A 14,560-nucleotide genomic window follows, 5' to 3' on the forward strand; every position below is an offset into this window, starting at 1 on the left:
TATCAAGCGCTCCTCTTCCGTCCCCTTCTTGTTCACTCTTAAAAGTAGAAATGGCTAAGACTTCAAAACCGTTTCACAAAAGGAGACTGCTTCATCGTCACGGTCGGTCGGTGAGGAACTGGTGGCGGAGCCACGCCCTGAAGAGTTTTTTTCCCGGGGGTGTATCCTCGATTCTGATTTCAAGGTTGAAAAGACTTCCTCGGTGCCGGACCGATGTGAACCGGTATCGAGGTGTATATGTTCGATAACCGAGAAACTCCTCTCCCAGGTTAAAAAAGATTGCAACTGGGGTAAAAAACACATGGTGGTGCCTGCTCCAGAAGAAGCAATCACCACCCACGTGAAAGGGTTCTTAAGTGTTTACACTTACCCCTTCACGTAGGGTCCCTTGGATCCGATCATCATAGATTTCTGCAAGAAATACGAGGTTACCCTCGATCGGATTCATCCCTCTTTCTAGAGGATAGTGATATTACTTCGTTTCTTCTCAAGCAAAGTCGATGGGCTTCCCTTCACCCTCGACCACCCCATACGCCTATATAGCCCCCGACTCTATCGAGGGGACTAATAAAGCTTCAACGTCGAGCAACCGGGGAACCTTTCTCGAGCATAGATGAGGACAAAGACCAGGGTTGGATGGGCCGATTTGTTCGAGTGAAGGCCTCAGACTTGATCCCAGCCGAGAGTATGCCATTTCCTGAGAAATGGAATATGAAACGTAAGTATAATTCCTTCCTTAACTCCTATTTATTGTATCACACCTCCTTTTTTACTACGCCCGCGAAAGGGTATAATAAAAGGAGTTTTTTCACTTAAAGGACAATCGGAACGGGATTTATTATTAAAATTCAGAGTCGCCACTTGGGAGATTAATGGTGTCCCAAGTCGCCGGTTGAATCTCGAACCGAGGAAATCATGACTCTGTTAACAGTCCGCAACCAGAAATCCGAGTAAGGAATTCTGTTAACCCGGGAGAAGATGTTAGGCATTCCCGGGTTCCGTGGTTCTAGCACGGTCGCTCAACTGTCATATTTGGCTTATTTGTTTGATTTTAGCACATGTTTTAATCTATATGCTTTTAACTTTGAACCGCTTTTATTATTATTAGTTTAAGAGAATTGCAACGTCGTGAAAACACGTCTCGAACCGCGTCACATAAATGCACCCGCGATTTTTGACACATTTCGACTTCGTTGGGATTTGGATTTGGGTCACATAAATGTGCACCCGTATTTAGGAAGGTAAAATTATTTAAAATACGCGCCTAAAGCAGCTAGCATGTTATTATCTTTGCGAGGGCCATGGAAAGTTCGCTAATGGCACGCTTCGAATTCTAAGGATTTGAACAAATAATTAAAGAGGGCCAAGCATTTGAAATTTTGTTAGGCTCGGCACACCTCTATTCTGATTTTAAAGGAAATTTCAAACTACATTGTTGAGGGCCATAACTACATTTGCTGAATGTGGCACACCTCGCTTAATTGATTCTAGATCCTTAGCCTTTTTAACTTTAATGCTCATATAGGCTAAATAAGAGACTTTGTATAAAACTCGGGCCCAAGTCTCTCAATTATTAGGCTGCCAGATACAAAGAGGCTGCCTTGAACTTAAACAAAAACCTCGATAACATTCAGGCCCAAAGGGCCCAAACGCTCCAACCAGCGCCGGCTTCAAACAAGGAACCCAGGATCGAATCCTGCTGCTGCCCAAACGGCATCCCAAGCACAAGATTTGAACAATCCCAAGTTGATTTAAAACACAGGACTTAGCCCAGACTTAATTCAAACGACCATGAATGCCTATTTAGCAATTAACCCAGAAACTGCACATATGCCAATCAATTAAAATCCAGGAAAATATACACATAGCCGTACACTTAGCTTCCAAAATTAATTGCTTCAAAGAGGATTGAACAGCCAAGCAACCAGGAAACACTCCGAACTAATCACAATAGCAATTATGCGAACTGATCTAGTAAACACTAAGAGGCTGAATTCACCTTACACTAAATGCATTTTCCAGCCTATCATATACATACCAGTATGAACTTACTAACAATCCCATCATGGAAACGCAGCTAATTCTTATCATGACTCGAATCGAAAAACCAAACAGGAAATGAACAACTGATGCCCTGAACAGTTCCTAGCTCAACAAATTCACATGGATTCAGCTGATCCACATTTTTACATGGAATATTCACGGATCAAACACCCATAAGTTTCAGCAGAGCTCAAACACAGACATGCCTTTCATGGCTTAAATAAACTCTTACTACAGCAAATGGTGAATAATCCTTAAATCACATAGAAACTAACTAAGAAATAAAATGACTACAATACAATATCGAATAAACGAAGCACAGCACTGGTTGAAGCCATGGTCTGAATCCCAATCTTTATTTCATACATCAAATCTGACTTCACATGTTTAATAGAGCTCAAGATATAATACCTGGAGGTTAAAAGGAGAAAGAAGAGTGAGGAAACAGGAGCAGCAACAGAACAATACTTCAGCAAATCAGCTTAGACCAGAATTTTGAAACAGTAAAGCAACAGAGCCAATAAAGAGGAAACAACACCAATTTAAAGCCCAGAAATCATGTATGATTGTCTGAAACCCAGTTTTAATTAACCAAATACCTAGCAACTTCAAACTAGACTCAATTTCAAACCCTTGTGAATTCAGCCAATCAAAACTACTTCAGAATCAGAGAAACTCCAAAAGATCACCAAACATATTTCAATAGAACAGTGTTATTCATCAGGATTTCTAGTTTTTTTTTTATTTTTCTTTTCTGAAAACTTTTATCTCTGAATTCCTATAGAACAGTAGAACTATCTAGCTTTTTTTGATCTTTTTCTCTCTATATCTCTCCCCCTCTCTCAAGTTTATTCTCTCTGTATTTCAGCTCCTCATTCTCTGACTTCAATGCCAAGTTTAAGAGCCTTTATAGGCAAACCAAATAGGGCAGACTTTTTTTCTCATTTCACCCCTTAGGTCCCTTTTAAAATCTGTTTTTTAACTTAGAGACCCCCCATTTATTGACTTGTTTTCCAAGCTAGTTACTCAAAAACCAAAATATGAAATTGAACCCTACCCTAGAAGTTTCCAAATCTGTTACCAAAGATTCCCTGCCCCCCAATTTTCAAAACTATCCCTCACAACCCCTGAAATTACAGCTGAAACCAAAACCTAAAATGGGTCAAAACTGACCCAATGCTGAATTAAATCCAAGCCCAAGCCCAAACCATGAGCCAGTATAGACAGCCCAAACCAAAAGAGTTCTCAAACTCTGAACACAATAGAACTCTACCAAACGGACCAAGCTACTGAATTCAGCAAAAACAAAAAGAATTTACTGAGAAGCTCGAAAAATAATTTTTAGCAAATAAACGACTAATTAACCTTATACTACTAGAATGCTAATCCATCTTACTGATTTCAGAATCAAACTAAGGCTAAAGAATAAATGAAAATCAAAATCGAAGCCTTAAACATTAACTATAATAAGAAGGGAAAGAATGGAAGGGGGCTGGTTAGAACCTGAAGCAGACGAAAAGAGTCGGAACAAGACGAATACCTCGACGGCCACAAAGCTTGATAGACTTCAAACGATTCCGACTCGGCTCGAAACTAGTATTAGTCGTGTGTTCCCTTTGAGAGCAAATGAGCAACACTCGTTTCGAACCCAGCTGTTCATCAGAACTCGAGGACTCGAGAGACTTTCTACTCCTTCAATCTCAGATTTGAAAACAGTCCGATTTGACGGGGGTTTTGGAAAAAATGGTGATGGATTAGGGTGCAGGAAGGGGTGGTGATTGCATGACCATATTATGGTGGTGATTGGAGCTAATTCGCCGGCGATTATGGCTGATTCGCTCAAGGGCGGCGTCATTTGGTGAGGGAGATGGGAGAAGAGATTCGTTTAGTCTTAGGTTCAATTGAGGGAATTCGGACAATGTTATGCTAAATGGTGGAAGTGTTTACAGCCATTAGATGAGATGAAATAGAGGGCCATGATTGACTGAAACCTTATGAGCTCGAACTACGTCTTCCTTCCGATCTTAGCTACATGGGGCAGACCGGGTTAAGGGTTGGACTGGGCGGATTTTGGGGTAATTGCATCTGGGCTGGGGTGTTTTAATTAAAATAGGCCCAAAATCAAATCCCTCTAATCCTTCTCTTTTTTTCTTTCTTTTTTTCTTTTTTCAAATTCAAATCCTCTTTTTTTCCAAATAAAATCCTAAATTAATTCCTAAAACCTAATTAACCTAAAAAAATACTAATTAAACCTAAATAATAATTATCATAATTTAAAACAAAACAGATAAAAAGAAAAACACTCAAAAAATCAAAATTAAAATTAAAAAGTGCCAATCAAACTATTTTTTTGTGATTTTCCGTTTTATGGAACAACTTAATTAATTGTTAAGAATGCAAAGTCAAACCCTAAATGCACATGCAATATATTTTTGTATTTTTTATTGATTAAGTAAAATAAACGTGCACAGACAAATGCAAACAATTGACAGAAAATGCGACAAAAATCCACAAAATTACAAATGATGGAAAAATTATTTTGTTTTGAATTTGTGGGAGTAATTCATATAGGGCAAAAATCACGTGCTCACATATTGTCTTCGTCTTTTCACCCTTTCTTATCTGCATTTTACTTGATGCAGTCGTTGCCTAGATGCCGGGTGCGATTCCTCAACTCGAGGACTGGGTCAGGAGCCTAATATCGAAGTCGACACATGCTGAGCGCGCATGGCGCGATTTGGCGAAAGGTCGATCGGAGGCTAGTAGTCATGGTAAATTTTTCTTCCTGACTTGGCAATTTGACCACGGTTCGAATACTTTCCCGGGCTTATTCATTTCTTTTCGTTTGTAGGTCTCGGGAAGGATGTGATTATGAGGCCCCCGTCTGGTGATAAAGAAGTCCAACCATCTGCTCTGAAGTCGGAGAAAAAGAGGAAAAGGTCTTCGAATTCCACGAACTCTGAGGGGTAGAAACCCAAAAAAAAAAAGGCAGCCCGTAAACCCAAGGGTAAATCATCCCTTTATCTATGGAGTCAGTCCAACGGCTAAGGGATGAGGTTGAAGAAGAAGAAGAAAGAGAAGACTCCGGGCTGGTGGCCCGCGCGCGAGCTGGCACCGAAATTCGAAGAACTACTAAGCCGGTGGGAGTTGAAACTGCTCTACCTCGAATTGATGAGATTGAGGGGGAAACTTCGATCGAAGTCCCCGAGCCAGAAGATGCTTCGCCTCGAGGTGAGAATGTCATCGAGGAGGCGGTTGATGCTGGTGCAAAGACCGGGCTCGAGGCTTCCCGAGGTGAAGTCGGTGCCCCAAAAGATTTTCCTGGGGCGATAGAAATCGGAGATTACCCCTCGCTTCCTTCATTCACTGAGTCGATGATTAAGGATGCTCAGGCGGCGGAGACTTGCCATGATGAAGGGGCCCATAGTGCAGAAGACCCGTTCCGTGGCTATTTTGTCGCAATGGAAGATGTCACCGGTCTGGGTGACTTGGAGATACCGAAGAAGAGCTTGAGCGAGGCTTTCTCGAGCCTTAAACTGACTACTCGGTTTCCAGCCCCAAGTGTTGATCCCGGGCGTAAGCGATCAATTATCATCTTGGTCCCGGAGGATGCTCGGGTCCTTTCTTCCCCCGTGGGGGTGGTTAGCTACCTTCGGTGTTTGGTAACCGAAGAGGACCAGGCTAAGATGGACGAAGTGGAGATGCCCTGCCTGTTAAACGAAGCTCAACAGGCGTTGAATCAGGTACCCTTAGATACCTTTGACAATTTCAGGTTCTATACTTATGTTTTTTATATAATTTCCTTTTCCATTTTTTGCAAGCTTTGGTGCTTCATCATGAGGCCTTCCTCCGATCCGAGAGGAGTTGAGCCGGTATGAGGCCGAGCTCCGGGGTCTCACCGAGAAGAAGGATGCCTTCAAACTTCTTAGTTAGCAAAGAGAAATGGAGGTTAAGAGCCTTCGAGCTGATTTAGAGGCGGCCCAAAAAGAACATGCCGATCTGGTCGAGCAGGTAAATAGAATCTTTGAAGTTACTAAAGACGAATCGAGTATTGTGACTAACGATCTGAACCCGGAGGTCCACCAAAAGATTAATATAATCGGGCAGCTCCGTGAAGAGGTAGAGACTGTAAAGACTGAGGCCGAAGTATGGAAAAAGATCATGGATCGATTAGCCTCAGAAGAGGAGACTGCCCTGGCCCAGCTGGCCTCGACTGAAGTTCAGCTCCGAAATATAAAGGAAAAACCTTGGCGCAAGCCAAGAAAATCGAGGAGCTCCAGTCTCAGTTGGGTTCTACAATTTCTGATCGGGAGAAGCTGGTCAGAGAGCTCAAAGTGGCCAAATCGGAGGTCGAAGCGACCAAGGCCAATGGTGATATAGTGGTGGCTATCTACCGGGCTGACGCCAAAGCTACTCAGGTTCAGGGAAAGAAGGTTGTCGAGGCCGCTCAGATTCGAGCAGAGATGGTTGTCGAGCACGCCAAGGGTCAATCTCGAAGGGAGACCCTTGAAGAAGTCCATGCTCGGGGCTTTGATCTTTCGACCGAGATCGAGGGCGCTAAGAAGCTTGAAGCTGAGCTTGAGAAATTAGCTTATCCCGATGACAACGACAAATCCGAAAGCTTGAGCGAATCTAAAAGTGCAGAAGACCCTGAGGGCGGAGACGCCACTCCCGGAGATAACCAGGACACTTAGGCTTTTAGTTAGTTTTTGTATTTCTGTCGAGGCCGCTTTGGCCTTTTGTAAAGAACTTCCATTGGGCCATGTTGCCCTTGTTAAAAGGTTTTGATGAATATATAGAACTTTTTCCCTTCCGTGGGTTCTGAATTTGTTATCTTTTTATACGGGTCAAAGTGCCTTAGCATAAAATTATGAAATTGTTTTTGAAGGTCCAAAGTTTGAGATGGTAAGGACCGATAATAAGTACTGCCCTCGACCGTTTCTGATCGATGGACCCCGAATGACCATTTGAACTTGAGTTTGAGTAGCTTTTAGGCTTAACGGTCGAGTAAGGATTTGCTCGAACTCGAAGTAAAGGTAGCCCTTAGGCTTTATGGTCGAGAGAGGACTTGGTCGAACTCGAGATAAGGTAGCCTTTGGGCTTGATAGGTAGTCCCCGAGTGAGAATTTGCTCGAACTCGGGTTAAGCTAGCCCTTAGGCTTTGTAGTCGAGTGAGGACTTGCTCGAACTCGAAGTGAAGGTAGCCCTTAGGCTTTATGATCGAGTGAGGACTTGCTCGATCTCGAAGTAAAAGTATTCCTTAGGCTTTATAGTCGAGTGAGGACTTGCTCTAACTCGAAATAAGGTAGCCCTTGGGCTCGAAAGATAGTCCCCGAGTGAGAATTTGCTCGAACTCGGGATAAGGTAGCCCTTGGGCTTTGTAGTCGAGTGAGGACTTGCTCGAACTCGAAGTAAAAGTAGCCCTTAGGCTTTATCGTCGAGTGAAGATTTGCTCGAACTCGAGATAAGGTAGCCCTTGGGCCTTGTAATGTGAGGACTTGCTCGAATCGAAGTAAAAGTATCCTTTAGGCTTTATAGTCGAGTGAGGACTTGCTCTAACTCTAAATAGGGTGGCCCCTAGGCTCGATAGATAGTCCCCGAATGAGAATTTGCTCGAACTCGGGTTAAGATAGCCCTTGGGCTTTGTAGTCGAGTGAGGACATGCTCGAACTCGAAGTAAAAGTATCCCTTAGGCTTTATAGTCGAGTGAGGACTTGCTCTAACTTGAAATAAGGTGGCCCTTGGGCTCGATAGAAGTCCTCGAGTGAGAATTTGCTAAAACTCAGGTTAAGATAGCCCTTGGGCTTTGTAGTCGAGTGAGAATGATTTCTCGAACTTGAAGTAAAAATAGCCCTTAGGCCTTTGTATTTTTACTTTCTTTTGTGTCTTTTTCGAGACCATTTTGTTACGGGTTTCAGACGTCTCCGAGCCGTGTTAAACTGGTCGTAGCCTTTTGGTTCGGGTGTAGCCCAGTGAGCTTGCTTCCCCGAGTTATCCAGGCGTGCCTAAGATAACAGTCCTCGAGTGGGAATGGTCGCGACTTTTAAAATTTGAGGGTTGCCTAAAAGGTATTATGCCCTCGACGCTCAACAGTTTGATATGTTCGAGTTTTATTTTTCAGACGGCAGTCCCTGAGTGTAGGGGTGAATATCCGAACTCTGGTTATGATCGGCCCTTAAGCTCGTTCCCATAATAGATTGAAAGCATGGAATGTTAAAGTAGAAAAACTTTATTCTAAAATATGAGATAATTGAAAGGAAAAATACTTCTCTTTATTCTTGGGAAAAATGATTACACATGCGTACATGTTTTGAGCTAGCGCTCGAACAACCTAAGTGCGCACGGTTCGTTCGACCGTTTGGCCTTATCGAGACCCCGTCATTATGAAGTAATGCCCCCCCCAGTATTTGAGGTTTATTGTAGGGAACCTCAGATACTATTAAATGTTGTCTTTGACACCGATTCGTGGCCGACCTTGGATTCTAAGTTAGCACGATCCGTTGTTGCCTCATTAAAAACCTTGTCGAAAAAACCAATTGGGACAAAAACGGTTTAAGGGAAAAAGAGTGCAACGCGTGCTTTAAGATCCAAAGCTTCGTGCCGCTCCTTGTCGATAACCTTCCTCAGCACCAAGTCCCCGTGAACTTTGACCTCAATTATTTCCTCTCTCATTCCATGTAGAATTTCGCCCAGTCCCGCTATCTCTACGGTCCCCATTATAGATCAATATCGATCTCTTTTTGACCTCGGTTCTCGGTCGATATCTCTCTTGATTCTATCCGCGGGCTTGTTGGGATAAACGGACCGAAGGAGCCCCTAGTTGATCATCCTTGACCCTGATCTTCGATTGATACCAATTGTGTACATCGGCCCAAGTGACAACTGGTATTCGATCAAATTCTGCTTCAACTGCTAGGAAGCTACTGAACTTCGAATGTTAAGACCTTGAGTGAAAGCTTGAACGGCCAATCGTCGGTGACCGGTGGCAAATCGATTCATTCCATATGGAATCGAGATACGAATTCCCTGAGCATCTCGTTGTCCTTCTGCCTTACCTTGAAAGGGTCCGACTTTCTTGTTGCGACCTTAATGGCCCCAACGTGTGCCTTTATAAAGGAATCTGCAAGCATAACAAACGAGTCAATAGAATTAGGCGGTAAATTATGATACCGTATCATAGCACCCTTCGATAAAGTCTCCATGGATTTTTTCAACAAGACGGATTCTATCTCGTCATCTTCCAAGTCATTTCCTTTGATAGCATACGTGTAGGAGGTGACGTGTTCGTTTGGATCAGTCGTCCCGTTATATTTAGGAATCTCAGGCATACGGAACTTCTTGGGGATCGGCTTCGGAGCTGCACTGGGGGGGGGGGAAGGTTTTTGTACAAACTTTTTGGAATCTGGACCTTTCAATATTGGTGGAGCCCCCGGGATCTCGTCGACCCTGGAATTATAAGTTTCTACCTTCTTATCATTTTCCTCGATCTTCTTTTCCCCTGTCTCGATTCACTTTGCTAGTTCTTCGAGCATCTGATAGAAGGGTTGGTCTCCGATTCCTTCTGCTCGAACTCTTCGAAGCCAATTCGACCCTATGTATGATTTCCTGGGATGGCTTGGGTTCGACCCTGCTCGACGTGTGATTCTGATTTTGGAATTGAGCTATTGCTTCCTGTTGGGCTTGCAACATTTTGAAGATTACCCACAGGCTGATTTCACCGCCGTGTGCATTCTGGGTAGTTGATGCACGAACGCTGCTTTCATGATCGGCGACCAAATTTCTATTAATGGCTACATGCGAGCTGACGTCGATTGGATCTATAGCCGGAACGTTTCCTGGTGCAATGTTCTAATTCTCGCCGTGGCGGCTGAGATCATTGTCAATGTGTTAAGGTGCTGATCGAGAGGTTGACATCTTTTAATCTTATAATCCAAGACACTTCAAAGAGCAAGCGTGAAATAGTGTGTGTTACGAAAATTTGTACTAAGCAATCACTATTATCCTTAGCCCCACGGTGGGCGCCAAACTGTTTACCCTAAAAACGGATAACAATTGAATTTATACTGTGGTTTTGAGGACACGTGATTTACTTAGCACAAATTGTGAGAAATTGTAAGTCGATACTGAAATTAACTGCAAATGTAAATAAAACAAATCAAATAAAACGTATAACTTTGATCCTTGAGCTAGTTTGCCCTCGAATCGAATGAATAATCCACCAGAAAATATGAACAAAGTCACAAAAATATTGAGAGCTCAAGAAAGTAGTAGTATATTGCTTTATGTAAAGTGAATGTGATGCCCTTTACAAATGGTTAGACCCCCTTTATATATTAGAGGAATCCTATTCTTGGTACAATCCTAAATACAGTAAGAAATCCCATGATTGGCTAATTAATCACCACTTCTTGATACATGCCGGGATTTACGCCATGATCCTCGCCCGATTGAGAATATTTCATCTTTTCGTTATTCGACTCAGTAAGCTTCTCTCGGTCTCCATGTTATTTGATCCCAATCTTTGTCGATCTCCATCTCGGCCGGTCTTGATTTTGGTCGGTCTCGATCTTAATCGGTCTCAGGATCTCGGGCTTGGCAATCTAACTTCATATCACGGTACGGTATGACATGGTGTTGGATCTTGGCATGTCACCCCCGGTCTCTATTAATCATAAAAAGGTCGAGCCCGATTTTGACCGTATACAGAGCGATTCTACTAAGGAGGAAGGGGGTGGCACGCCACATGTACACCTCGATTAGGACGCTATATGTATATGTATGTATATTTAGAAATTTGAGTAAATAAGTAAAGTGGCACCTAGAGTACAAATGGCTTCTTGGTGCCACTGGCACATGGCTTAATGTTACGCCCTTAGAGCGCGGGATCGAGCCCTGGCTACTGCATTTCTTATAACTAATTCTATTTTGTTGCTTACAGGAGATTGTTCTCCTTTTTTATTCTTTTCTTTGTTCCTTCTTTTTTTTCCTTTTCTTCAATTGCTGCTGACTCTTTTTTCCTTGGGAGTTCCGATGGACTTTCTTAATTTTATATATTACAATAATAACATACTCACTATAATCTCACATAGTGAAATTTGGGAAGGGTAGTGTGTACGCAAATATTACCCCTACCTTTGTGGAGATAGAAAGGTTGTTTCCAATAGACTCTCGGCTCAAGCAAGCGTAGGTACCACAATAATAACAAGAAAATAAGACGGGACAACACCGAAAAATCATGTAAAAGCAGTATGCACCACAAGATAGTAAGATGATCAAAACGTAAAAAAAGCGACAGGTATTCAAACAAGCCTACTACCAACCAAATGCGATAGTACGTACTAACACTACCAACATAAATAATCTAGACTACCTAACCTACTATCCTAATCTTCGACCTCCACACCATCCTATCACGGTTCATGTCCTCGGTCAGCTGTTGTTGTGCCGTGTCATGCCTATCACCTCATCCAAACTCTTCTTCGACCTACCTCTACCTCTCCTAAGGCCCTCCAATGTCAACCTCTCACACCTCCTTACTGGAGCATATGTGCTTCTCCTCCTCACATGTCCAAACCATCTAAGCCGTACTTCCCGCATCTTGTCCTCAATAGGGGCCACATCCACCTTGTCCCGATATATATTCTTGCTTCTATTTCATAGTCTCTAGTGTTCTATCAAAAAAACAAGTGTTTATTAAGTAAGTTTTTGTTCTGAGTATCTATATATGTATCTATAGCGAGTTTAGTCCTATTTGCCCATCTTTTAGTCAAACCATAACTCCAGAATATGAAAATTCAATGAAGACAATTGTAAATGAATAATACATTACTAATTTTTTGTTGATATTAGTTATATTATTGAAGTTTTATGCTTTTAAATTATTTTATTTGATCGATTTGTACCAAAAGATGAATAACCAAACCGAAACTCAGAAGAGATCAAGTCAAAGTCTAAAGTAATACGATACCTGCAACCTTCAAATCCTGGATCCGCCTCCGTTCACAAACATTACATAACACACGTTTTATGAATAAATTCGATTTCACAATAAAACTACTACCAAATTGGATGAAAAGTATACATTTAAGGGTTTTCATAAAACCCCAAAAAATCGAATCAAAACGAAAATCGAACCAAACCGACCAAAAAAACAATACTTTTAGGTTTGGTTTGGTTTTGGTTTTGAATTTTAAAAACCGATCAAATGTGGTTCGGTTTTGATTTTAATAAAAAAATAACTGAAAAAATGAACCAAACCGACTATAGAAGTAGCTTTTAAATTTAGTATCTCACACACACACACACACACACACACATAAAGTTTATCATCATTGTTCACAATACCACCACTATCTTGAGCGGAGTCCAATCTCGACCCGATCGGCTGGGTTGCCTAATTTGAGACATATACTTCAATCACAATCTCATTTTCCCTTTTTCCGGAATTCATTCACACTACCACCGCTATCATGAGCGGAGTCCGATCTCGGCCCGATNGAATACAAAACGAAAATACGAACCAAACCGAACCAAAAAACAAGTTACTTTTAGGTTGGTTTGGTTTTGGTTTTTGAATTTTTAAAACCGAATCAAATGTGGTTCGGTTTTGATTTTAATAAAAAAATAACTGAAAAAATGAACCAAACCGACTATAGAAGTAGCTTTTAAATTTAGTATCTCACACACACACACACACACACACACATAAAGTTTCTAAAATTTTATGGCACATATTAGTCGTTTGTATTTTTAGTCTAGTTCTTTGCTATTATAATAATCTAATTATTTGCCTTTACATTCTAGTTTGATTGATAGTTTTCTTTTGCTAAGTACAAAATTTATTTTATATTAAAAATAATTGATTTTTAATTGAGTATTTAAATTATTCATCACTATTTGATTCAATTATCATCAAATATCTTGGTAAACGATAGATTTCTCAAAGAGCAATTGGTTTAATAGTGTTACGTTGAAAATGTAGTCGCCGGAATATGTGTTTGGTAGTGTATGTCTCATATTTAAGAAAAAACCTGATAAATAACCAAAAAAACCTACAAAAATAGAATCGATAAAAAATCGACTTAATTAGTTTGGTTTGGTTCCGATTAGGGGTGTCAATGGTTCGGTTCGGCCAGTTATTTTATAAAATTAGTACCATACCAATTTTTCGGTTATTCTATTATGTACAATCAAAATTAGACTTTTCGAAACTGTCCCAATCATGGCGGTTTCTCTTCAGTATCGGTACGGTTCAGTTAATTTTCGGTATTTTTTTAAATATTATGTAAAAATCACTAGTAGAAGTAGAATGCAATAACATATGTTCTTTTATAAGAGGTAATAAAACTCTCTAGACATTTTTACTGTTCAAAGGGTGATGAATTAAAAAAAATGAAAGATGGCTAGAGTATAAATCCATCAACTATTCGAAAACAGCGTAAAAGAAACCAAGCAAAGTCAAAGAAAACATAAATCAATGAGTGGAAAGATATTAACCAAGCTAGGACTCAAGAATAAAGTCTATAGAAGATTAAATATTCAAAAAGATAAATCTAAATTGTATGAAAGGAAACATATTCAATACATTATAGCTTGCTACTCATAATCGTTAGAATATTTTGTGTCTTGCTAAGATACTTGAAACAACTTAGTTTAAGTAGAAGTAACATAATAGGTTTTATTTTGAGTTTAATTACTTGTTGGCTTGTAATAGTTTTCATAATTCCAAGGCCCAAAGAAAAATTTAATGCATTATTATTTTTAAACTTACTATATAAATATATTTTCCACATGTAAAATTTATTCTATACGTTTCGGTATTGTTTCGATTTATTTTTATAAAATAAAAAGCCTACCCTAATTATCAGTGCGGTTATAGATTTATATAAAAATCTACGATTTTTTTTTGAAAAAAACCTAAACATCGGTTCGGTTCGGTGCGGTACGATTCGGTCGGTTTTCGAATATCCATTGACACCCCTAGTTTCGATATTTGAAGAACCGACTTATTTGATTTGATTTCTTTTTAGGGAAAAATGGATCCACACCGAACCATGAACACCCTACGGTTATCAAAGCCCTCGAAAAACATTTACTGCCCGATTTTAACTCAATTCCAATCGAGATTCCGGGAAAATTTAAAACGAAATTGAAGATTTTAGGTCTTAATTAATTGCCATGTCGCCATTTAAAGGACGCATTGGGGAATGTGTAATAGTCAAACAGCAGTTGTATATGTGAGTTACTTTAAATGAATGACACCCATTCTTTCTTTCTTTTTTTCTTAAAGAAAGAACAAAAATTGCATAATTATAATGCTACTGAATGGCCCTTTTCTACATGTAAAAACCAACTGTTGTCAAAATTTCATTTGTTATTGAGGAGATTGCACATTTACTGTAATTGTGAGTACTTCCTTACTTTGCAACACATTTTGGCTTAAATTGTCAAATTATGCATATTTGTAAGTTGTAACACATAATATTACGACCAGTAATTAATTATTGAAATTGGCTTC

This window comes from Nicotiana attenuata, unplaced genomic scaffold (genome assembly GCF_001879085.1).
Source record: "Nicotiana attenuata strain UT unplaced genomic scaffold, NIATTr2, whole genome shotgun sequence".
In the NCBI taxonomy this organism is placed as follows: domain Eukaryota; kingdom Viridiplantae; phylum Streptophyta; class Magnoliopsida; order Solanales; family Solanaceae; genus Nicotiana; species Nicotiana attenuata.